At 44.0% G+C, this 26623-nt stretch overlaps 1 protein-coding gene across 5 annotated transcripts in view; it reads right to left on the reverse strand.

Annotated features, from left to right (window-relative positions):
• The window catches only part of SCAF8 (SR-related CTD associated factor 8), a 249609-nt gene that overhangs the window by 67958 nt on the left and 155028 nt on the right, over positions 1–26623 (reverse strand). For 3 of the 5 annotated variants that reach the window (XR_004184580.1, XR_004184578.1, XM_031667701.1), the window contains one exon: positions 6646–7787. The exons of the other annotated variants lie outside the window; for them this stretch is intronic. The gene's annotated coding sequence lies outside the window, so the exon portion shown is untranslated. Of the gene's footprint in view, positions 1–6645; positions 7788–26623 lie in introns of those variants that run through there. 5 annotated transcript variants of the gene reach the window in all.

Raw genomic sequence — 26623 nt, forward strand, 5'->3', positions numbered from 1 at the left:
CGAACTCCCAACCTCAGGTGATCTGCCTGCCTCAGCCTCCCAAAGTGCTGGGATTACAAGCATGAGCCAACGCACCCGGACTGCACTTGTGGTTTAAATTCCTTTATGTCTGTCCAGATTCCTGTTAGCCCCCAAAATCCTGACTGATGTTTCACTGTAGGTTAAAATAATGAGAATTTCCAAACAGCAACAGAAGTTCTACCTTCTTCCGAGTACCTTCAGGAGACACAATGTCCTTAGCTAAAGAAAAATGGAAACCTCATTTGGTAGCATGCCAGCACTGTCTGCTTGGGGCTGTGATTATCCAGTGAACTAGTTGAACCTGTGGCTTAAACAGTCCTTTGCCACAGTTAATCCTTAAGACTTGCTATAAAACTGGGGGAGTAGAGGTTGGGAAAAACTGTGGTCACCTGAATTCTAGTCCTGTTTTGCTTCTAACTGCCCACGTGGCTTTAAACAGTTCCTTTGACTGTTTCCTTATTCATAAACTCGATTCTTTGGTATTGGAGGGCTAGCAAGCTCTTATGGAATCAAGACAAGAAGCCATGGCCCTCATCAAAGAAAATGTTAAATATGTTGAAGGTGTTTCCTATAATCTCAGAGCGTTCACTGTTAAGAACTCCTGGGGCTCCGGTGATGATCTCAGTTTCTTTCAGCTCTGACATTCTCTCTCTCTATGATTCTAACACACCACCAACCTCCCCTTATTATGCCACCATAAGAGACCACTCACCAAGAACAAAATGAGATAGACTTTCTATCTTTCCCCAAGTCTGAGTATAGGAGTCACATTCACCCTAGTGACGTGTGATCAGCCATATACCCACCAAACTCATGAAATCAATCAGCCCTTGCCAAAGAGTCCACTTCCCAATACTCCTCAGATTTATCTACCAGGCAGATCCTGTTCACAAAGCCCTGGGCAGACCCACCCCACCCTGGAAAAACAGATGAACACAATAGCCTTATCTCTGAGTATAAGGTGGTAACATTCTTTCCAACAAGCTAGAAATAGATGAACAATTCAATTGTCTCAGGGAAAGAAACCACATCCCATGTGACAGAGAGCCTGGCTGTCACCTACTTGTTTTCGTTTCCATTAAACAGACCTCACTTAATCATTCACAGTGTTTCCTTGCCTTTATTTTACCTTAGGGATGCATGATGGCTATCATTTCCCGAGTGCCCAGCCTGTGCCAAACCCATTACATGTGGTATTACTAACCACCTCATGTAAACATGGTTTTCATTATGCAGATGGGAAAACTGCCGGCACAACTGTCTTTATCACACAGAGAAACCAAGGCTGGGCGGGGTTAGATGACTTGCTCCAAATCACACAACCCACAGGAGGCCCAGCACTTCGAAACCTTTCCTTTCTTCCCTGTAGCCCAGGGATTCCCAAACTTGTCTGCATATTAGAATCCACCAGGAGAGCCTCTAAAACTCCCAATGCCCAGGGCACACTCTAGCAGTCATAATCTTTGCGGAAGGGACACAGGATTCAGGATTGTTGAAGCTTCCCAGGTGATTCTAATATGCAGACACGTTTGGGACCAACCCTGGAAGCAATGGCAAGCATCTTCAGCAACACACATTTACCAAATAATCCAAGTGGAAACCAAGGGCAAGGAATAAAGAAGAAGCAAACTGAAGACTGAGCTAAGAGGAGCTGAGGAGACACACCTGAGTGAAGGAATGTGCTTTCTTTACGGGTGATGGAAGGAATTTGGTAAGAGAAGAAACTTCCTTGATGTAAGCACAGACAAATCCAATGGGATGCCGGTGTTTAGTGACTGTTTAAGGGATGAGCTAAAATACACTAACTGCATCTGTTCTATTAAGTGGGTTTCCTTTTTGCTCTGTCCTTGGGAGGAGAGTGACTGTCGTTAATGTCAATTTATGTTAGAAGCTGGTGCTTTATGAACTGAGCTCTGTGCCTGGTGCTGCTGCGGCCCGCAGTCCAGCATGGTGAACCCTATGGGCATTAACCCAGACCCGGAGCACCTCAAGGTCCTGGTGGCCTTTGCAACAGCAAAGACTGTTAGGATTATATCCAGTAGAGCATTTATGTTAGTGCATTTAAAAAATGTATTCAAATTCCTGAAAAACTGGAGATCCATTGGAAAAACCTTAAGCCCCAACTGTGCTAGAAAATAGTCTGTTGCTGTAATATCTTGGGGATCCTCAGCTCGAAGGTTTTGATGGTCTGATTGAGCATACTGAGGAATTATTACGTTTACTTGGAATTAAGTAGGATTTTAGTTGAATGGAAGGAACGTTATTGCTTGTGTCTTGGCTGAAGTCAAAGAAACAATGATTAGCAAATGATTTGGGGGTGGTCATGCTTGTACTTATTCAAGTTAATAATCTGCTTTAAACAACATGTATTCTCTACAGTCTTCACATCTGGACAGAGATGTCTGGATTTCCAAAGGAAACCTACATATCATAAATCTGACATTCCATTTAGTTAAATTCCTGTACTTAGATCTGATGTATCCTTCTGCCTGAGAAAAAGATCGCAGCTAATGCTGAATTAAATCCACAATTCTCCAATTATCTATTGGCTTTAGTTTCTCCTTTTGTATTTAATGATAACATCTTTCTAAGTCAGATACAACTAGACTGAAAACATTCAATCAACCCTACTTCTATGCAACTGTTCATTGTGACGGGGATCTGGGAAAACTAACATTGTTTCTGTGTACTGCTAAGATGGCCCCAGGAAAACCAAACCAAGTTCAGAAAAGAATAACTTTCTTTCTATCCCACTCTCTTGCCATAGTCTATCCTTATTCCATGAAATACACATTTTTTTTTTTTTTAAATAAAAGAGATCTCTTGAGAAACTCTGAATTCTTTTGGTTTGATATAAATAGTTTCTTGTGTTCTGTCTGTAATTTTCCAAACGTTGTAAAGCCAAAGTCCTTGTGTTTGAAAGTATTTTGAGTTCCCCCACCCCGTTTACAGATGAAACGGGTCACTTCTCATGTTGAATTCAACGGCAGCATTCATGGATGGTGGGACCTGTATCCTTGCTAGAGTTTCAGGGTTTAGAAAAGAGGCGTTCACTAGTATAAGTCAATATAATCTCTTGGTTCTCCAATCCAAATAAAACTATAAATGTGTTACTGGCTAGGAAACAGCAAAAGACTAAACAGTAAGAACTATTTTCTTTTTTACGATAGTGGCAAGTTGAGCTAATAAAGAACAAGTCATTTTTAGGAAAACTACTGATTTGCATCTGCCTCTGTGAGCTTCCTTTGCATTCATCTTGTGCTTAAGCTGCAGTACACACCCGTATTCCCATTGAACATGCACGTTCTACTGACGTGCTCAAGCATAATTTTAATGCACTGTTCCATCTCTGATCTCAAGCACCGCACTGTGTATTTAGTAAGCACTAGATACATACGTGTTGGATGAATGAAGGAATATTGGTATTTGGAGACAAATTTGTAAGATTCTAACAAAAAAAACAAGCACAGGACCTGGAGTCAGTGTGAAGAAGGTGGGGCTTCGGTTGTGGCCACACCTGCCGTACATGAGGTGAGAACCTGGGAATCACTTTCTGGGGGCACTGGAGCCCAGCTCGTGTTGCAGAACCTAGAGCTGGCCTCTTGGTCCCTGCGCTCTCCTGGCAGTCCCCAGCCAGGCCTCACCTTTGAGAGTTTTGCTTTTTTGTGGCCTAAGAGGATTCTAGTCACTATGCTTACGGCCTCCAGTCCCATGCTATGTGTACTTGTGAGTGCACTCACATCACACAGGATAAAGAAAGCCCTTGGGCTGAGTGCGGTGGTTCATGTCTGTAATCCCAGCAGTTTGGGAGGCCGAGGTGGGTGGACCACCTGCGGTCAGGAGTTCAAGACCAGCCTGGCCAACACGGTGAAACTCCATCTCTACTAAAAATACAAAAATTAGCCAGGCATGGTGGCAGGTGCCTGTAATCCCAGCTGCTTGGGAGGCTGAGGCAGGAGAATTGCTTGAACCTGGGAGGTGGAGGTTGCAGTGAGCCGAGATCACGCCATTGCACTCCAGCCTGGGCCACAGAGTGAGACTCCATCTAAAGGAAAAAAAAAAAAGAAAACCCTCTAGCGCATGGACATTTCTGCACTCACATTACACAGGGGAAAGAAAGCCCGCAATTGCATGGACATTTCTGGCAAAAGTTACTTCCTTTTCCTCGTTAGCTTTTTCCTTTTCTGTTGTAATGAAAGGGTGGGAATGATGCTGTAAGAAGCAGGGAGGTCCCCCTTGCATTTCTGACTGCTGTGGCTCTTGGCCTGTGTGACACCGTGTGTGGGAACTTCTAAATATCAGTGCAACTCTCCACACAAGGTCCCTTGAGATACAAGATAACATTTGCCACAGTCTTCATAAAGCTTTGCAAAACATCTTTGCAATAGCAATTGCTTCCACTCAGTAATATTCTTCCCATCCCATGATCAAGCGGACAAAATTAACAAGAGGCATATTCGGGCTTTTTCCCAGTTGTGCAAGCTGAGAGTCACGGCCATCTGAAAGCCACATTTATTTCTAGCACTATGGATCCTTTAGTGGATTTTAAAATTTGCATTAAGTTTATGAATGATATCTTTTTAGAAAATATATCTGAATACAGTACTTGAACTTGTAGTTTTAAAAGTTTGGACTAAAAATGCAAGTATATTTTTTCTAGTTTACAATCTTCTTTCCTAAGTCATCTACAATAATAGGCAATTGATTTATATCTTATAGGATTGAGAAATGATTTAGTTTTGAAATAATGTAAGAATGGATGAAAATGAGCATCATTTTATTTCCTTATAGCTCACAGATAGAATATATTTCTATGATATTAAAAAAAGTTTTTGAAAGAGATGTGTGCCTCAGAAGAAATAAAAGGAGTAAATATAATATTTCTCACAGATACTAAAAGGTACAGAAAACATCTATAAAACAGTAACTATGAGCCAGTCTACATACTGTGCCAGTCTACACACTGCGCCAAGCTGCCTCTTTCTGTAACCTTTAAAGAGTCCTCCAAAAGAAAGCCCAGTTATAAAAATGATTGGATTTGATGCCACCACCATAGTCTGGAATGTTCTTCAATTTTCATACATAGATGCAGAAATAGTGGATTTGGGGAAGTCATTAATAATGAATGAAAGGAGGCATTCTTCTAAAGCATCAAATTTCATGACTTTCTTAACTGCTTATACTTTAAAATCATTTAAAACAGAAATTACTCTGGATAAAAGTAATCATCTATGTGTAATTCCTTTGCGGAGGCCATTCTGAAATAGTTCCCCCCCCCCCATGAGGAATTTATTAACCACAAAGAAATTGCCTAAGACCACCCATCTCATTTGAATGAGATCTCTGTATTGGAATTCAAGTGAGAGGCCAGCATTTACTCACAAAGCCAAACAACCCCCATGGGGGATTCTTTCTAATTGTGCAAATACCAAATAGCTTCAGTTTGTCAAAGTCACTTAATACTGTTTTAAAAACCAGCTCGAAATGCTTCGAGTCCCTGGAGGACGGTGACTTTTGAAAGCTTTCCTTTGCCATGGACTGAGGCAGGGATGGAGTGCGGACTGTTCAATATTCATGCCGATTCACACAGAGAGCCTGTCCAGATGCTCAGGTCGAGGGGAGCAGGAGCTTCTGAAAAGGGAATTCATCCAGGGAACAAAAGCATCAACCTCTGCCCCTATTATGCTGCCTTGGGATTTTAAAAAGATTACTCTTCCAACAGATGGGCCTTCGTGTGCACCTGGTCATTGGAAAAGCACCTCCAGCTAAGTGCTTACTGCATATGCACCCAGTGCTGAAGGAATGATCCTCTTTTAACTTCATTTGCTATTCTGTTTCTCCTCTCACCCTATCCACCGAAAAGAACCTCAGAAACTTCTATTTTTTTTCCCCATTTAATTTCCCAAATCATTTGCTCATATGTGCACAAGAATGGTGAAGTTAGTCACAAATCCATACTGTTCCTTTGTGGGAGGTGGGGGCTTGACGGGGTGGGAAGTGGGAGCTAGATGGATGTTTGTCAATTGCAGGTTTAGTTACAAAAGAATAGAAGGAAAGGGATCTTTTCTCATTGCCATATCAAATTTGGTACAGGTGCCAAGCAAGATCTAAGTTTCTACATAGGCTCACATGTCTGTGTTTCTTTGGAGCTGTTTTATTTCTTACTGCAGTATGATGGAATACATAAAACAATATTCCAACACTACCAGGCAGAGAATCAAACAAATAAAGATCCTATTGAAAAGCCTATAATTGCCACTATATTACCTATAGCCTTCTCTAGTTTTCTACTTACTACTTGTAATAGAAAATACAATTATAATCAATTTAATAGAAAATCTGCTGTAAGGAGAAACTCAAGAAAGCTTAGATATAATCCTCAGGAATTAATTTTAATCCGTGTTATAGAATGCATAGTCAAAAAGGCCTTGGCATTCAAAAATCTCTTGGCCTTTCAATAAATAAAAAGAGTGGTTGTTCAAATATAGAAAACAACAGTGAAAGGCTTCAACTATGAATGTATCTCTACATCTCTATACACACAGACTGCTCAGTTACTAGGCACAGACAGACCACAAAAGATGCACTAAGCTACACAGCAAAATAAATGACTAACAACCAAAATTAGTTTCAATTTTTATTATGAATGTCCAAAGTGACAGCATACTGTGAAAATGCTAGGTTCTCATTGATTAAATTTCAAGAGACCACAGACTACAGCATTCCAAGCACTTTAATTTTTGACAGAGCCAAAAACAAAGAAAAGAATGATAAAAATGTTCTTTTGGGTGTAAACAGTATTCATATTTGAGTTTTTATATTTTTTTCTTCCCTGCAGGTATTGTGAACACTGATAATTTCCAAAACACAAATCCTGGTCTGGATACTTGCAGCAAACTTTTATAATCTCTGCCCGAATAAGAAGCTAATAAGAAATGTACTTATAAAGTATGTTTATGATACCATGTGATATGTTTGTTCCTCCTCATTTCCTTATCTATCCTGCAAGGCTTCTTGTCTACCACCCGGGTACCTGCTGTTGGTAATTACAGGACAGGGAGGCTGAAGTCAAACACTCGGAAGACTGTACTGAATCCTGGATTTTCTGAAAGCTGCATTTACTTTTTTTTTTTTAATGAAAGCTTAAGATTTTCAGTGTTTGAGAATGTTCAAGGAGATACCTAATGATAACGGATTAAAGCCACCAATCAAGAACTACACAGTCTACACAGATTGTGTTCAAGAAAAAAAGCCTTGGTTTACTAAAGCTATGGTTCTAGTAATCTGTAGGTCCAACACAATATGACGTTTTTTCTCCCCCCCGAAGGGTTTCCTTGCCATCTGTCCTTCCCATCACTGGTACTGGATGATGCTACAGATGGAGTCTGTTGCCACTGATATTGCAATGAAATCTGGTCCTGTGGAAGTGGGTATCTCTTACAGATGCAATACTGTTCATCTGAGTGGATCCCCAAAAAGAACAATTATGAACTAGAAACTCATAGAGTTTGTGTTTAAAATTTATAAAATTAAACCTGCTCCAACAGGTAATACAGGGAGGCATGCTTGCAACCTCTGGATTCAATCAGAAACAATGCCTGAGAGCACAGAGCCTTCTCAATAGGTAACGGTGGGTTCCTTTTAACGCTTCCTTAAACAAGATCCGATGTGATGCACATTAGAACTTTGAAGCACGTCTGTCTCATTTATTTCTACAAGGCCTGGGACACAGGAAGCTGCCAGGACTTCATTCATCATCATCTTGCCTGTTGACAAAAGGAACAATAACTGGTCATCACTGGTCCATGGAATAACTTTTCCTAGTTTTTTCCAAGATCATTCCTAAAGAAAAGATGGTGTCAATACAACAGCAAATGTTTCAATGTTTGATGAATTTCTGTGCTCTAAAATGCCATGCCTTCTTCCAACAGAGCAGGAAGAACCACGTCATGCAGTGTTCATTGCTCTCCAAATGCCAGAATGGTTCAGGAGACAGCCCTGTCCTGGAAGTCAGCTGACCCAGGCTCCACACATGAATCTGCCAATAACTTAACACAGTCACCTAAACTTGTTGGGCCTTGGTTCCTTCCCATGTAGACTAAAAGGCTTCAGTGGAGCATGTCTAAAAAGAAGGCCATCCAGTGCTACCTTTTAATAGGATCGTGTGGTCCTGCCTTCTTAGCTCCTTACAGAGCATCACCAGGTACAACCATCTCAAGCTGCGGCTTACAAAATACCTACACCTGGCTGCCCGTGGTCCTTGTTCAGCTTGGAGCTGAAAACCAAGTGAATTTCCAGAAAAATTTCAAAATATCTATTAGCATCTTGAAGTCCATTAAAATCTTAAATGTGTGATGGCTACAAAATTCTGAAAATACACATCTCCATGTTTTCACATCCTTTGCCGTCTTAAGGTCAAAGAAGTGTCTTTTTTTGGTCCCTGCTGGCTTTCTTAAACTAAGAAATAATCATATAAAAGTTGAAAAATACATTCATAAGCATAACGACATGGAAGCGTTCTGTAGGAGCCTACTATCTAGTTATATAATTCAACTAGTTGGACTCGTTAAAGTAGCTACGCCAAGTAACTTTACCAAGACACATGTCTGGTAGCAGAGATGGGACCTAAACATAGTAAGTCTCACCCTAAAATGAATGCTTTTTTTTTTTTTTGAGATGGAGCCTTGCTCTGTCACCCAGGCTGGAGTGCAGGGGCACAATCTCCGCTCACTGCAACCTCCGCCTTCTGGGTTGAAGCGATTCTCTTGCCTCAGCCCCGTGAGTAGCCGGGACTACAGGCACGCGCCACCATGCCTGTCTAATTGTTTTGTATTTTTAATAGAAACGGGGTTTCACCATTTTGGCCAGGCTGATCTCGAACTCCTGACCTCAGGTGATCCACCCACCTTGGCCTTCCAAACTTCTGGGATTACAGATGTAAGCCATTGCGCCCAGCATCATATATTTTAAGGCATCCTGTTGTCATGTGTGACAAGAGAGGTGGCTGAAATATTTTTCATCTTTCTACCGTGCTTTTGGCATAGAGGGAAATGTGTGAACGATCCACACAAAACTGGTGCCAAAATATCATCTATTACTTTGGATTATTCTAAGTGTTTTGTGAATGAGTTTATTCTTCAAACTTAAAAGCTGACTTAAACAAGCTGACTTAAAAGCTACCTAGGAAAGAAAAAGGCAATGAAGATAAACTCAGTCATTTGACTCTCAATAGCAACAAGACTAAAGTTACAGAGTCATTTTCTTAAATCTGGATAAGATTTGCCAGGTTGTAACCGGATCGGGCAGTTGTCCACAGCAAATTGGTATTCATGTGGTAAAGGCACAGAGATCACAATGGTGAACAAAAAGAAAATGATACAAATTCACTCATATTATGGACCTGTAAAATGATCTGTAAACACAGGCACATATACTAACACAGACTAAATGTGTGTTTCTTTGTTGCCAAGTAAGAGAAATAAATGTTTCTGTTTCAACAAATGAACTTAAAATGTAAGTAAAATTTATTATGGGATTCTGGCAAGTATTTTTATGACCATGGCTTTCTGGGATGATTTTGTTGCTGTTGTTGTTGTTTTTGAGACAGGATCTCACTCTGACACCCAGGCTGGAGTGCAGTGGTGCGATCTTGGCTCACTGCAACTTCTGTCCCCTGGGTTCAAGTGATTTTTCCGCCTCAGCCTCCTGAGTAGCTGGGATTATAGGCACGCACCACCATGCCTGGCTATTTTTTGTATTTTAAGTAGAGACGGGGTTTCACCATGTTGGCCAGGCTAGTCTTGAACTCCTGACCTCAAGTGATCTGCCCGTCTCGGCCACCCAAAGTGCTGGGATTACAGGTGTGAGCCACCACGCCGGGCCTCTGGGATGATTTAGTATATATCATAAGTGCCTGATGGCATTGCTACAAGTACACGTGAAATGATTCCTCGCTGAAGATGGTGGGTATTGAAAAGTAGAAATGCAAGCAACAGTACAGAGGCATGGAAATGATGGCTTGACAGTGTCTCTTGGAGAGTGCTTTAGTTTGCAAAGGCTTCTCATGTTTGTGCTCTGGTCCTTACAACAAGGGAGCCAGCTTCCGCGTGGGGAGGCAGCTGAGATGAGTGAGCTCAGGCGACCTGCCCAAGGCCGGTGCTCACTGTTTGTTTGTTTTTTTTTAAAAAACAAAACAGAACAAAACAGAACACACACACTGTCTCTTGCTCCCAACACTGAATACTGATGAATTTATTATTTCCTATATTCTTCATCTCTTCTGCATAGTGTTATTACTACTATCAGCACTCATATATTAAGGGCTTTATAAAGAATTCTTGCAAAATGGATATAACAGAACATGACGACTGGATCTTGCGTGATATGTGATCAATGTCTCTGCATAATCAGGACTTGCAAAATAGATATAACTCTCTCCACAAAGAAAGAAACTGAGGGTCAGAGATGTGCTTTGCCCAGTGTCTCATGGCAAATAGCAGAGCTAGAATTCTGAGCCTATTAGCTTTCGATCCCCAGTTCCTGCTTTCTCCATTGTGCATGGTGTTTTGGCGTATGCTGAGCCACTAAGCAGACACCCACTATATATGCTATGCAGCTCCATTTTGAGGGGTCATACCCAGCATGAGCTGCTGCATTCAAAGCCTACTCAAGTGGCTCATGCCTATAATCCCAGCACTTTGGGAAGCCGAAACAGAAGGACTGCTTGAGGCCAGGAGTTCAAGACCAACCTGGCAACATAGAGGGAGGGAGCCTATCTCTACAAATAATTAAATAAATAAAGCCTAGTCTCTCACACACACTCACTCAGCTACTCCAGAGATCTGTGAAGTATCTGGATCAGAGATCCATGCTGAGGGGACATGACAAACAGGTGGGCTTACTTCAAACTCCATACACAGCTATAGTTCTTGTGAAGAAGTGCATGCTCACAGAGTCAGGGATCACCTTTTGTAAGCAGTTATCAGTGTGCACTGAGCTCCCATAATACTAGCTCTAATTTCATAGTAAATAAACAGTAGGAGGTCCAAATCCCTACTTTTCAAAGGGAATATGGTGCAAAGGATAAAACGTCTTTGAAATAAATTTGAGAAGTGGTAGTGTCGAGGTAGAATACCTGAAGGAAAATGAAAAATTTTAGAACCAGTTTTCTGCAGCACAAATTGCCATAAACGATGGATTTGCTATAACTGTCCTTGGTTTCTAAATGCATAGTACTGTGATTCTTTCACAAAATAGATGACAATGAAGGCAAATGGAAATGAAGGTGCTGCTCAAACAGATGTCACTGGCTGGGAGTCCACTGGTGTCAGGTAACTTACATCGCTTGTTTAATCCAGCCAAACAGACCTGAAAAGTATTAGGTTGGTGCAAATGTAATTGCGGTTTTTGCCATTTAAAGTAATGGCGGCTGGGCACTGTGGCTTACGCCTGTAATCTCAGCACTTTGGGAGGCTGAAGTGGACAGATCATGAGGTCAGGAGTTTGAGACCAGCCTGGCCAACATGGTGAAACCCCGCCTCTACTAAAAATACAAAAATTAGCCGGGCGTGGTGGTGCATGCCTGTAATCCCAGCTACTCGGGAGGCTGAGGCAGAAGAATCACTTGAACCCAGGAGGCAGAGGTTGCAGTGAGCCAAAATGGCGCCACTGCGCTCCAGCCTGGGCGATAGAGCAAGACTCTGTCTCAAAAAAAAAAAAAAAAAAGGCGGGGGAGTAATGGCAAAACCGTGATTACTTTTGCACCAACCTAGATGTATTCATTAAACTCACACTGCAAATGAAAAACCTGAGGTTCAAGGGGGTTAAATAACTTAGCCAAGATGACACACCTAGAAAGTGGCAGAGACTGGATTTCAAGCTAAGTACGCCTGACCCCAAAATTATATGCCTTTTCTTTCAAAGGCTGCTTCCCCGACATACCTCAACAACCAGACATCTGGGCAGTCTCCCTACACTGCAGCCCATGAGACTGTTTTTTTCTGAGATGGAGTCTCACTCTGTCACCCAGGGAGGAGTGCAGCGGCGTGATCTCAGCTCACTGCAACCTCCACCTCCTGGGTTCAAGTGATTCTTGTGCCTCAGCCTCCCAAGTAGCTGGGATTACAGATGTGCACCACCACGCCTGGCTAATTTTTGTATCTTTAGAAGAGATGAGGTTTCAGCATGTTGGCCAGGCTGGTCTTGAACACCTGACCTCAGGTGATCCACCTGCCTCAGCCCCTCAGAGTGCTGGGATTACAGGCGTGAGCCACGTGCCCAGTTGAGACTGTCTTGATGAGGGCCCAGCAGTGCTCAGAATTGCAGGGAGGCCCAACTGCTTCCAAAACAGTGACATCCCCTCTCACCTACAGAAATCCAACTAAGGGACAGTGGCCAGGCTTCCAGGTCAAGTTCATGAGGTCACAGAAGAGGGACAGAGGGAAAGGACCTGGCAGAGTGGCTCCTCAGAGAAACAACCACAAGGGGCCAACTGCATGAAGAGACATTGAGTTACGTTCAGTTTTTATTTTTTAGAGTCAGGGTCTTGCTCTGTCACTCAGGAAGCAGCGGAGTGGTGCAATCACAGCTCACTGCACCCTGGAACTCCTGGGCTCAAGTGATCCTCCCACCTCAGCCTCTGGAGTAGCTGGGGCTATTATAGTGTACCACCACACACAGCTAATTTTTTTTTTGAGACAGAGTCTCTGTCACCCAGGCTGGAGTGCAGTGGCACAATCTCGGCTCACTACAACCTCTGCCTCCCAGGTTCAAGCGATTCTCCTGCCTCAGCCTCCCAAGTAGCTGCAATTACAAGTGCGTGCCACCATGCCTGGGTAATTTTTGTATTGTTAGTAGAGACGGGGTTTCACCATGTTGGCCAGGCAGGTGTGGAACTCCTGACCTCAGGTGATCCGCTGGCCTCGGCCTCCCAAAGTGCTGGGATTACAGGTGTGAGCCACTGAGCCCAGTCAACTTCAGTTACAATGTAGAGGCTCCTGTGATCTAGTTATCATCTGCCCCTCTTATCTGATTTCCAAATGACCTATTAGCAGGCTGTAAACTGCGTACAGCCTGAAGAATCATCTATAAATTACAGCTGAGAAAGAGAAGGCTAGGAGGACAATATGGAGATACCATCTATAGAGAGGCTCTGATCTTTTTAAAATTAATCTCCATTTTCCCCCAGTGAAGCTCTTATGAGAGCTGCCAGTAATCAGCAAAGCTGGCAACTGGCATCCTGACGTCCTCCTCTTCCTTTGTGCTCCACAAAAAATGAAGGCATGTCATTAAGAAGCCAGGAGACAGAATTTCTCCCAGCACTAATGACACTGGATTAATAACCAGTGGGCTAAAAACAAGTGGAGCAGTACCAAGGAAACTCGGTTTGAATGAGGGCCTCTCCCAACCACGTTCAGCTCCAAGCCTCAGCCAGCCTGCCCTGCCATGTGGAAGGGAGGGTGCCAGAGTTGCTCATGGATGCCAGAACCCAAGCTGCCTCATCCAGCTGATCCGTTTGGTCAGCCCATATGGGAGCAGAACGGCTGGCACCGAGCTGAAAGTATCAGTGTGTGCAGACACGTTTGAACATAATTTGCTAAATGTTTTATTGTTCTGTAGTTAAAAATCTACTTAAAATGTGTGGAGCTATGTCCCATTAGATTAGAACAATATGAAGTCATGTCTTTTCAAGTATCCAGTGTTAAGAATAATTACAATAACATCAAGGCAATCATTTCCTATTAGGGAAGTTTATTCCTGTGATGGGGGATACCCAGGGCTCCTCTGTTAACTTAGATCGTGTTTCCTGCGTCCTATCCACACGTGCATCACTCGCACGATCCTTGAGAGTCCCCAAAGAAGCAACTTAAGTCTACCACCATGGAAAGAGGGATCCTATGAGCACTAAATCAGGAATTAGGAATTGCCAGGCACAAGGCTCTCATTTTAACACCAGAAAACAAGCTCAGAGGTTCTACACTTGCCCAGGAACATACGATTGAGAATCCAAGTGATGCTCTGACTCTTGGTCCTACAATGCTCCTTGTTCATTTTATTCAAATATCTCAGATATTATATCCTGAAAAATTACGTCATTTGGCGCGAATAATCCAAATACTATGTGAACTTTGGGACCATGATGGATTGAGCCATTTCCATAAGTGTTTTCTGTTTTTGTTTTTAGACACTTATGGCAGCAAGTTTCTATAGGTGTTGGGAGTCCGGTGTTGTGAGCTGCTGAGAGGGAGGCACGAGGTCCCAGAGCACAGGGTCTCAGGGCATGGCAGAACCCCTCCAGCAGGCCCATGTATGGGGAGGCAGGTGAGCACACAGGGGAGAAGCATGCACTGGGGATCTGAATCAGATGCACTGGGTTTGCATCTTTGGTTTTGTTCTTTATTAGGCGTGCACTCCTTGGGCAAGTTCCTTAGCTACTCTGACTTTCCTTAGTTGTCAAATGGAGATTCACACCGCCCCTGAGGCTAACTGTGGGGACTGACTGAGAGGCTGGAAGGGTACCCGTTCTTCCTTCTGCCAGCTGCATTCTCAGGCAACCCTGGGGACCAAGGGGACGGCAGAGATGTCCATTGACACCTGCAGTTATAGGAGCAAGGCCGGGCTTTCCCATTTCCTCCACCTGGGATGCTCTGCCCTTTCTGTTCAACTTGAGGGGGCTCAGTCAGCCACACCCCTCTACCTAAGGCTGCCTCCTCTGCAAGGCCTTCCCAGTAGGTAAGGCTGCCCAGTCACCAGCCTCCCTTGGTCATGTCTCTGGGGAGAGCCCTGTTCACATCCTCATCTTCCCCCTCCTTTCCTTGACTGGGAGCTCCTCTGTTATTGATTTAAAAGGTGATGAAAGAGGCCACCACCTTCTCATAGGTCCGGTGGCAGTGAGCGTGCTGACCACACACTCTCCACCTCCCTAGACACTAGGGAATCAGGATATGCCCTTTCTCCACCCTGCTCCCCAGCCCCAGAAACTAAATGGGCCGCCTCTTTCCCCCTCCACCTCCCAACACTCTCCCTCCATCTGTGGGCCATTCCTACTTGGATCAGAGAATCACCACAAATAACTAGGAATCAAGACACCTGTGTTCAAAAAGAAAGTCAATGCTCATGCTCCTGTCGAGGTACAAGAAAAAAATTCAAGGAATTTCTGCTAACAGCTCACAGAGAACCACACACCTGATTGTTTTTGACTACTTATGGCCTGACACTTCTGCACTTTGACACCCTGACACACTGGCCTTTACGGCGGGGGTTGGGAGATGGGACAAGAAGCTGCAAGAGAAAGAGGACAAACACAGGTTGTTCAAGGCACCAACCACTCTGTCACCTGACAGCAGACTGTCAGATTGATAGGCTAGGAAAGTAAGAATGCAGACTCCCCACGGCCAGGGCCAATGTCTGAATTCATCTTGGTAAGATTTAGACTCCCGGACCTGGGGCTTAACGGCCATTCAACATTCAATGAAATGGAATGATACTAAATAGCTATCCTGGAAGAGGAAAGTCTACCTGCTCAGCACATAATCATTTTAGGCCATTTGTATAAGGCAGCTTCATGACACTGATTCCATGGGCAGTACAATCACCTCAACTGCTTAGAGGCCTTCAGACTGCAGGCTGATGCTGAGAGCTGATGCATTTTACATGAGAGCTGGCTTCAGATCCTTCTTCTAGCTTAAAGGTGAAAATGTGTCACTTTAAGTTTCCAAGAACAATACTGTAAGATTAATGTATGGCAGGTCACATGATGTGCTGCTCTCACTTTAAAATCTGGCATGCTCAAACTATTTTTTAAATTTAATTTAATTTAATTTAATTTGAGATACAGTCTCATTCTGTCACCCAGGCTGGAATGCAGTGGCACCATCTCGGCTCACTACAACCTCCGCCTCCCGGGTTCAAGCGATTCTCCTGCCTCAGCCTCCCGAGTAGCTGGGTCTACAGGCACATAATCACCACGCCCAGCTAATTTTTGTATTTTAGTAGAGACAGTGTTTCACCATGTTGACTAGGCTGGTCTCGAACTCCTGACCTCAGCTGATCCTCCTGCCTTGGCCTCCCAAAGTGCTAAGAATGAGTGAAAGTGGTGGTATGAGCCACCACACCCAGCCTCAAACTATCATTTAATAGGATGTATTCTTCCCCCTTGAAGACTACAGTGAAAACTATCAAGATTGTTGTTTAGTAGAATTGAACCCATCAGATGAAAATTTTAATATTTTAAATGTGCTTTAAAAACTTTCAATATTTCTTACAGAAGCGTGCCACATTGCCATCAAGTATGCTCTAAAAACTCAAGGCATTAATTAAATCTTATTTTTAGTGTGTGGAAGTAAATGTTGAAGAAATCTATTTTTGGGAATGGAGTTTCAGCTCTGTTGCCTTGAGCTGGAGAGTGCAGTGGCGGATCTCAGCTCACTGCAAACTCCGCCTCCCAGGTTTCACGCCCATTCTCCTGCCTCAGCCTCCCAAGTAGCTAGGACTGGCTCGCCACCTAAGCCCAACTAGTTTTTGTATTTTTCAGTAGAGCGGGGGTTTTCTGCGTGTTAGCCAAGGATAGTTTTGATCTCCTGACCTTGTGATCAGCCCCATCTCGGCCTCCCAAAGTGCTGGGATTACAGGCTTGAGCCACCCTTGACCCAAGAAAATCTGTGTGAAATCTTTTTGTGGCAAAGAAACTGCAAAAGCGAGCAATCACCCACATTTAAAAATCTTGATTTTCACATATCAGTTTGCAGAAACAAAAATCAATCCCCAATTATTGTCCTCAGCTGTCTCCACAACTGAATTGGAGAGACTATATGGCCATGCATTTGAGCAGATGCTTTTTAAAAATAGCTGAAGAAACTCATTTGCAAACTGAATTAGTGGCGGAAATTGACATGGCTTAGTCTAGGAAATGACAAGTCACTCACTCTTCTGGGATGCCAGAAAATGCAGCCAAGGACCAAAGCAACCCCTGGAATACTAGGACAGGATTACCTACCCACAGCCCTGGGTGGTTACCTGCAAGGTTAGGAAGGAGACAGACAGCCAGAAAAAGTTCTTGCAGGGACCATGCCCAGCTGCCCTTGATGGAGGACTCAGCTATGCCTTCTAGATCTTTGCTTGTGGCATGCATATACTTATAGAAACTAGAGCTTCATGTGTCTGTAAAATTAAGGCACAATGTGTAGCAAATACACTAATTAGGGCTATTTTACACTTGAAACCACAGATCAAAGGGCGACTCAGCTAAGGTTCCTCTACTATCTCTAACCTAAGACTATGCTTGAACTGCATGTCTCTCTCTCTGTTTTTCTTTAGTGGAATTACAGTTTTTAAGCACAGTGTTGCGGTAGTGCCCAGTGGCTCACGCCTGTAATCCCAGCACTTTGGGAGGCAAAAGGTGGGTGGATCACCTTAGGTCAGGAGTTCAAGACCAGCCTGACCAAACATCAAACCATTCTACTAAAAATACAAATTAGCCAGGTGTGGTGGGAAGCATGCCACCTGTATGTTACAGCTATCAGGAAGTAAAGAGCAGAATGCAGCCTCAACAGAGGGCCGGAGGCTGCAGTGAGCTGAGATCATGACATCATTGCACTCCAGCCTGGGAACAAAGTGAAACTAATTCTGAAAAAGGAACAGTGTCTTATTTATAAAGCTCACTGAGAACTAAAAACATGACCAAATTAATGAACCACTAATAGATACTCTTTTCTATTTGTAGATTCATGAACAGTTTTCTTGGGCAGATCCAAAAGGAAAAGAACAGAACAAGACATGATTTTTAAAAATGGGTGACTTTCCATAATCATATTCCTCAGAAGCCTTGACCAGGATTTGGGGCAAGAAAATCAGGAGCCCCTAGGGAGCAGTGGCTCATGCCTGTCATCCCAACACTTTGGGAGGGCAGAGGTGGGCAGATAAGCCTGAGTCAGGAGTTCAAGACCAGCCTGGCCAACATGGTGAATTCCAGTCCTGGGCTAAATGCAAAAATTAGCGAGGCGTGGTGGCAGGTGCCTATAATTACAGCTACTGGGAAGGCTGAGGAAGGAGAATGTGTGGCAGACAGGAGGTGGAGGTTGCAGTGAGCAGACTGTACCACTGCACTCCAGCCTGGGCAACAAACAAAATCTGTCTTTAAAAAGAAAGAAAGAAAATCTCTTCCTTTCCTTTGCAGTGTTTGAAACTGGGGTATGCTGAATCAACCCACAATCCCTCCATGCTCAGGGTGAACAGCATGCAACATCTATAAACACTTCACACACAACACCTGACAGTGATGCACTCCATCACTGAGCCTGTACCTCTTCACAAGAAGACCTTGACATTTATTGGGGACACATCTCAGATATTAACCAATCCCCAAATTACAAATCCATCATAGTATGTAATCCCCCTCTTAAAAATAGGTATGCAATGATGAGTAAAACAGGCTGTGGTGGCAGGGCACAGTGGCTCAGACCTGTAATCCCAGCACTTTGGGAGGCCCGAGCGGGCAGATCACTTGAGGTCAGGGTTGAGACCAGCTTGGCCAACATGAATGAAACCCGTCTACTAAAAATACAAGTGAGTCAGAGGCGTGGTGGTGGCACCTGTAAAGCCCAATATAGGAGGCTCAGGCAGGAGAATTAAGCGAGCTGGAGGCAGAGGTTTCAATAAGTTGAGATCGCCACTGCACTCCAACCAGTGACCGACAGAACTTCATCAAAAAGAAAAAGGCTGCGTGGGTATGGATGGCAGCAATCGAGTGAGGCTGATTCACCCACCTGAGTGACACATGACCTGCCTTATAGTCAATGCCTGATATTCACGTTGTGCCTTAGTAAAATTATAGTATTACATTATCGTTGGTTTGTAATAGCTGAGAGCTTCCCTAAATGGCGCCAGGAATGCCAAGGTGCTCAGGCATTAGTTTGCAATTAGTTTCCTATTTTTCAAGCTGGAGTCAACATGAAACATGAGTGCTTGTAGCTTGGGTGAGCTGAATTATTTATTCCAGTAGTCCCTTGGGGCCTATATATTCACATGTGTCACAGCCTCTGCAATACGGGTTGAAAATACACTCATCTAATATATAGCATTATAATTGTTTGGAAGGCTAGTTCTGAAGTGATTTTAAGCACTACCAATGAATCTGTTCAAATCAGGACCACTACAGATGCAATATACTCCTGGTTCCACACAAAGAAATCCCAGAGATCCTCTAAGATGACACTCTCTTCTTGTGAACTATGGGACATTTTTCTTGATTGAAGGGTGCCCTTCGGACTGCTTGTTGCCTTCTGGAGCCAGATCCTTGTCAACATCAGTCACCACAATCTGGGAGACTGAAATGTTTCCTGGGCATGAGAAATTGTCATGTGTCATTAGGACAGCTCAATCCACTTTACACACAGTAAGTCAAGTTGATGGCCGCCTCTATTCAGTGTCAGGGGGTTGTAAGTCCAGAAACACAAGTTGGCTCTAAATAATCTTTTTCTCTTTCTTTCTCTCCCTTCATCATATATACAATGAAATGGGCCACAAAAATCTTAAGTAATAAGTACAGTTATTGTTGTATGTAAGTGCTAAAGCAGACTACTATAGTAAATGGACTCCTTTATTATTGCCAGTGGAAGAGCCAGCTCTTTACTGGCACTCCATCCACCCTGACGGACTGCAAACTGGGTGACACTGGATTGCAAGGAAGGACAGGTTTGGCCAGGCATGATGGCTCATGCTTGTAATCCAGCACTTTGGGAGGAGGCTGAGGTGGGTAGATCACCCGGGTCAGGAGTTCAAGACCAACCTGGTCAACACAATCAGAGAAACCCCGTCTCTACTAAAACTACAATAAAATTAGCTGGGAAGCGTGTTGAATTGCAGCTACTCCGAACTGAAGCGGGAGAATCGCTTGAATCCGGGAGGTGGAGGCTGCAGTGAGCTGAGGTCGTGCCATTGCACTCAGTCTGGGCAACAAAGTGAGACTCCATCTCCAGGGAAAAATTACAGAGTTAGGTGCTCTTCCCATATTAAGTGGCTTGGCTGGGAGACAGGAAGATAACAAAATATTCCAACAGGTCCCAGGACAACTTCAGCTGTGACTGCAAACTGTTTATAGAAAGTATTACACAATGAAAATTGTGGCCATTTTTGCTTTTTGTGATCATTTCATAACAGAGAACTGCTTATCCCTCAACAAAGGGGCTCCATGCTAATGCGGCTGTAGCTGTTTGTGAAAGTCTTCTCACTGCAGGTCAAATGGAACCCGTCTGCAAAGAGTAAGATGAACTCAGCCCAGCAGGCTTCTTTGCATCCATGACCCACAGTTGGGTTTGAGCTGTCAGCAAAGCTCACGTGGGAAATCATCTTGGAAGGGGCCTGATGGCCAAACCTTTGTCAAAACTGTTAGCTGTCTTTCTCTTCAAATTATGATAAGCTAAATTTTCTCATACAGCTCAAGCTCTGGAACACCTGCACCCTCAGGATGCTCAATGGGGTGGCCGCTTTGGAGAGTGGACATAGCAGAACTGGACTTCGCCAGACACAATGCAGGGCAACAAGGGTACACAAAATGAGACAGGAAGAAGCCCACTGCTGGGAGTCACAGAATAAAATGAGGAAGGCCCAGGGGACAGGAAGTGGGCATTCGTACACAATTTCATCTGCATTATTTATCTATTTATTTGTGAGACAGAGTCTCACTCTGTCTAGTTGGAAGTGCAGTGGGCAGCCTGCATTCACTGCAACCTCCACCTCGGGTTCAAGGGATTCTTCCCACCTCAGCCTCCCAAGTAGCTGGGACTACAGGAGCCCACCACACCCAACTAATTTTGTATTTTTATTTAGAATGGGGTTTCACTATGTTGGCCAGGCTGGTCTCGAACTCCTGACCTCCCGGGTGATCACCTACCTTGGCCTCCCAAAGTGCTGGGATTATAGGCGCTGAACCACCATGCCTGGTACTTATTTTTGAGACAGTGTCTCACTCTGTGCGGGGCGGGCGCGGTGGCATGATCTTGGCTCATTATGGCCTCCACCTCCAGGTTTAAGCCAATTCCTCCTGCCTCAGCTTCCCTAGTAGCTGGGATTACAGGCGCGCACCACCACATGTGGCTAATTTTTGTATTTTTCTGTAGAGATGGGGTTTCACCATGTTGGCCAGGCTGGTCTCAAACTCCTGGCCCAGGTGATCCACCACGCCTCAGCCCCTCCCCAAAGTGCTGGGATTACAGGCATGAGCCTGCACCCAGCCTCGTCTGCATTATTCTTAACATCGCCAATGACAACCATAGCTGAGGAGTCTCAAAACTGCTGGCAATAGGTTCTTGATGGAACCAAAGGGATTCATATAAATATTATGCCTATTCATTTTATTTCTTATTTAAAAAGAGAATTGGCCCGGTAGCAGTGGCTCAAACTGTAATCCCAGCACTTTGGGAGGCGGACGGGCCGGGATCAAGGTCAGGAGATCGAGACCATCACAGCTAACCGGTGAAACCCGTCTCTACTAAAAAGTACAAAAACCAGCCCGGGCTGGTGGCGGCGCCTGTAGTCCCAGCTACTCGAGCTGAGCAGAAGAATAGCATCAAACTTCCAGTGAGACTAATAGTGAGCTGAGATCAGCCACTGCACTCCAGCCTGGGCGACAGAGCAACATTTCAAATCTCAAAAAGGAAGTGCTTCGAGGTATAATTTAGATGGGGCACTATGTTAGCATTTGTCTTTAAAAAATTTATATCAAATCGTCAATTACATTTCAAAGTAATCATTTAAAGATTATCTCAGTGGATTTATTTTTGGTTTATTCTGTGACTCAGGCCTCTAATGTCTCTGGTATTTCTTAAACTGCCTAGGCAATTTTTATAGCAAAGGAACAATAAAAACGTGGTGGTGAGTATTAACTCTGAAAAGATAGACTCATTTCTCATTTTGCACTTTCAAAAAGATTTTCACTACAACTATTTTTTTTTCACTACAACTTTTTTTTTTTTTTTTTTAATCCAGGACATGTTCTCATCTGGTCACTCATCTGGTCACATAACTTAAATGGCTCTCTCAGTGGAGTTAAATTTTGCTTTCACTTTGTTACATGTAAAAATGAGACTGTTAAGCCACTCTTAATAATATACGTGTTTTGAGTTGTTTTTCTCGTAATGAGGCGGGCTTTTACTGAGTCATCTCTATCTCTTTAGAAAAGTCTTCTTTGGGTCCAAGATATGTTTTCTCTTGCAAAGAAAACAACACATCTCTTACATAAAATAAAATCCACAATCCTCATTTTCTAGCACTAAAATCTAAGCCACCCACCCTCAACTTCCACATGCATCTGCAGGGTAATGCCAGACCATCTGAGACGGGTGTCTCGAGTCACTTGCTAAGCTTGGTTGCAATGATAAAGTCTGAACCTGCAAATGATTTGTTTCAAATAATAAATCAGAAGGGCTCAAGGTTATTCCTGTAATAGTCATTCTTATTTCTATTTAATGTTTTCTTGGGAGGGAGAAAAAGAGTTGGGGTTTAGGGGAGAGTTGTATATACAAATGCAACTCTCCCCTAAAGAGTTCATGATATGAATTTCATGATATATATTTCAGTCCAAAAAAAGTTCTGAATGAACCTTGGCTCTAATCAGCGGTACTGTATTACCAGGGGCAAGGCTGACATTAGAGCTCAGATTTCTTTTAGGAAAACTGTAGAGAACGTTGAAAGGTCCTTGCATATGGCCAACGTATACCAGGAAACTAGGGGGTATGGTTGCCAAATGTAGCAAATTAAAAATATGAGAAGTAATTTTCAGCATACATGTATTCCAAATATTGCATGGGACATACTTACACTAAAAATTGCCTGTTGCGTATCTGCAATTTAAACTTAACTGGGCATCCTGCATATTATCTAGCACCCTACTAGGGAGTCAAGGGGCCGGATAGCTTAAGGACACCGAACTAGCATAATATGTTGTGTTCATTTCTACAGCAAGATGGGGGCGCTCCAGAACTGAAGATGGTTTTCAGATGTTTATCCTTTCCTATTTACCCCTGACTGTAAAAATACACCCTTTGCATGTTCTCTCCTTTTTTCCAGCAGGCAATAATCGTGAGCTTACAATACACTTGCCTGGGACTGTCCTAGAAGCTGGAAACAAAAGGTGAATAAAGCCCCACCTCTGACCTCTGGAGTGGACACACGGGTGGACAGACAGAGGGACACCAAGTGAGCAGAACCACGCTGTAAGAAAAAACTGATCAGGGGAAAAGAAGGGATGGGGGCGTGGGATGGGCCTGATTTGAGACAGGATGCTCTTTAGGGCTTTCTCTAAGACAGAGAGAAAATGTGCAAGCGCTTGAGGAGTGTGAAAAAGTGAGAGGAGAGGAGAGAGAAGGGAGGAGAAGAAGAGGAAGAAGGAGAAGCGGTGGCTGACCTGTGCAAAGTGAAACACTCTGGAGCCATCTAGTATCGAAAACCAAGGGCCTTCAGGCCAATGCTGTAACACATAAAACGAGCATCCTAGGCAATGCAGATGGCTCCTCCATTTAGGAAAGAGAGCCTGGCCTTCTAGAGTGTAGTTTTGGAAAGTCAGTAGTTAACATTGCTTTCAAATTGCGTTAAGAAGGTAAACCTGTGACCTGGCAAAATATTCCCTGATTTCCTATAAGCATTCCCATTTTGGGTGGGAAGGAATGTGCGTACAATGACTAGTCCAACATGTCCCCATCAGAGTAATCAGCGGATCCCTGTCTATTCCTGAGAATATGTCAGAAACAAAGTTCCCACGGCTCTTGAATCCCTTCTCCTGTTCAAAAGGACACGGACAAATACCTGACCTTAGGTTCTGGTCACAGCAGCACTGACCAGAACCAGCAAGGCTGCCATCATTTATCAGTTACAGCTAATGACACTGCACCTCTGGCTTGTACCAAAGTTCTAAGGGAGGACTTTGATATTTACAATAATTGGCTGGGCACAGCGGCTCATGCCTGTAATCCCAGCACTCTGGGAGGCTGAGGTGGGTGGATCACTCAAGGCCAGGAGCTCCAGACCAGCCTGGCCAACATGGTGAAACCCAGTCTCTACCAAAAATAAAAAAATAAAAATAAAAATAAAATAGCCGGGCATGGAGGTGGATGCCTGTAGTCCCAGCTACTCGGGAGGCTGAGGCACGAGAACTGTTTGTACCCAGGGGGCAGAGGTTGCTGTGAGGCAAGATCAAGCCACTGTACTCCAGCCTGGGTAACAGAGCAAGACTCTGTCACAAACAATCAATATTTACAACAATAAACAAATCCTTAAAAACTTAAAAAATATTGAAATGTCTATCCTTATCACCTTATCTGAAAAGAAAAAAAATTTAAAAGCTTTAAGGAAAAAATACAGCTCACTTTAACCTATAAAAACGTGCTCTGGGCCGGGTGTGGTGGCTCACGCCCGTAATCCCAGTACTTTGGGAGGCTGAGGCACGCAGATCACAATGTCAGGAGATCAAGACCATTCTCAACATGGTGAAACCCCATCTCTACTAAAATACTAAAAAATTAGCCGAGCATGGTGGTGAGCGCCTATAGTCCCAGCTACTCAGGAGGTTAAGGCAGGGGAATCGCTTGAGCCCGGGAGGAGGAGGTTGCAGTGAGCCGAGATCGAGCCACTGCACTCCAGCTTGGTGACAGGGCAAGACTTTGTCTCAAAACCAACAAACAAAAAACCGTGCTCTGCTCTCTGGCACCCAGGAGTGTGGGCATGCAAATTAGGCCTACGGTCTCCTTGTGGTCTCCTTGTGCTGCCTCTCTTCCCAGGGCCTCTCATTTCAATCGAGTTCCTCCCTGAAGGATTAGAATGGGTCTCATGGAAGAAACTAGGTTGAAATGGATACCTTTGCCATACAAGATAACCCAAACTTTCCAGTTCGAATCATACTCCTAACAAGGAGACAATCTCAAATAGCACAGCTTTTACACCACCAACGCGGAGGGAGCACGTGATGATTTGAGTACCCACACTACACGAACATATAAATGATAGAATAAGGACCACATAACCTCAGGTCCAAAGGGGCCTAGACATCTTCAGACTGATGTCTCTTCAGATCCCTGAGTTGTCTCTCTAACTTCCCCGAAGGTGACCTTTGTCCAGGGAGTCTCTCCAGGGTCAGGGTCTCTCTCCCAAGGCCTCCATTTTCTTTTTCTTTCTATTTTTTTTTTGAGAGAGAGACTTACTCTGTTGCCCCAGGCTGGAATGCAGCGGTGCTATCTCAGTTCACTGCAACCTCCGCCTCCCAGGTTCAAGTGATTCTCCTGCCTCAGCCTCCTGAGTATCTGGGACTACAGGCATGAGCCACCACATCCGGCTAATTTTTATATTTTTAGTACAGACAGGGTTTCACCATGTTGGCCAGGCTGGTCTTGAACTCCTGAGCTCAAGTGATCCGCCTGCCTTGGCCTCCCAAAGTGCTGGAATTACAGGAGTAAGCCACTACGCCCAGCCCGACGTCTCCATTTTCTTTTCAGACAGTGCCAAAGGCTAAGAAGCTCAAACTTATGACCTCTGGTGTTACCAAAGATACATCCAATCCCTCAGGTGCACCTCGCTCATTTCAAGCCAGTGGCCTTAAAATCCCTCAAATGCTCTCCAGGGTGAGCACATTAATCCAAATTGTGTGTGTGTGTGTGTATATATATATATATATACATATACACACACACACATATATGTGTGTGCACATATACACACACACACACACACATATGAATGAAATATCAAAGTACCTACAGCATTCTCCAATGGACATACTCCAGATTTGTCCTTCAGTGTATAGAAACTGGAGCTGATTTCAAAATCTCAGATGTGGTCTGATTTGTGTGGGACAGAGTAATATTGTTAAGGTAAGGCATGTCACCCATCTCAGCTTGAACCACATTCTTCTGCTACAGAGGTCCAAGCCTTCCTTAGGCTTTTGTAGCCATGTTACTCTGCACTGACTCTCCAGCCTCTACCTCTTCCTCATGGGTCTGGATGAAATAGCATTTTATCACACACTCAGAACAAGTGAGTGTTTTGGACCCAAGTACAGAAGTCATCCAACGTTTTAGCTCCCTCTTCTGCCTTCACATCACCTGTAGGTTTAATGAACATGTCTTATAACCATGTCCTCATTCACATTGGTAATAAATACGTTGAGAGGGCAGGTCTGAGGTTACAAATCTCTCTCTGTCTCCTTTCAGCCCTTTTAAATAGATCTGTGACAATCTCAAGAGTGCACTGAGAATGACAAACCTGCACAGGCGATGGCGCCTTGCCTTTGAAACCCACCTGCCTGCCTTCCCAGGGCAGACCTGCAGCCCCTGGTTCTCAGCTGTCCTCAGCGTCCCTTGCTCCCCACCCCCCATTTTGTCTCTATGCTCCTTTTTTTTCATCCAGCTGGGCTTTTTTCCCTCCCTCTGAGCAAGGCTGTGGCTTCTGATCTCTGCTTTACAACTCTTAAGCCACGGCCAGATAAGGGGGTGTCTCACCTCACTCTCTACTTCATTATGAGATTGGGGTCTGAGGTCCACCCTTGCAGCCCTCCACCCCAGGTTGACATGGGTCCATTAATTGCCAGTTTGAGTAGCATGGCAGGTATGAGCCAGTGGGG

Source organism: Papio anubis, chromosome 6 (assembly GCF_008728515.1).
Source record: "Papio anubis isolate 15944 chromosome 6, Panubis1.0, whole genome shotgun sequence".
Lineage (NCBI taxonomy): Eukaryota > Metazoa > Chordata > Mammalia > Primates > Cercopithecidae > Papio > Papio anubis.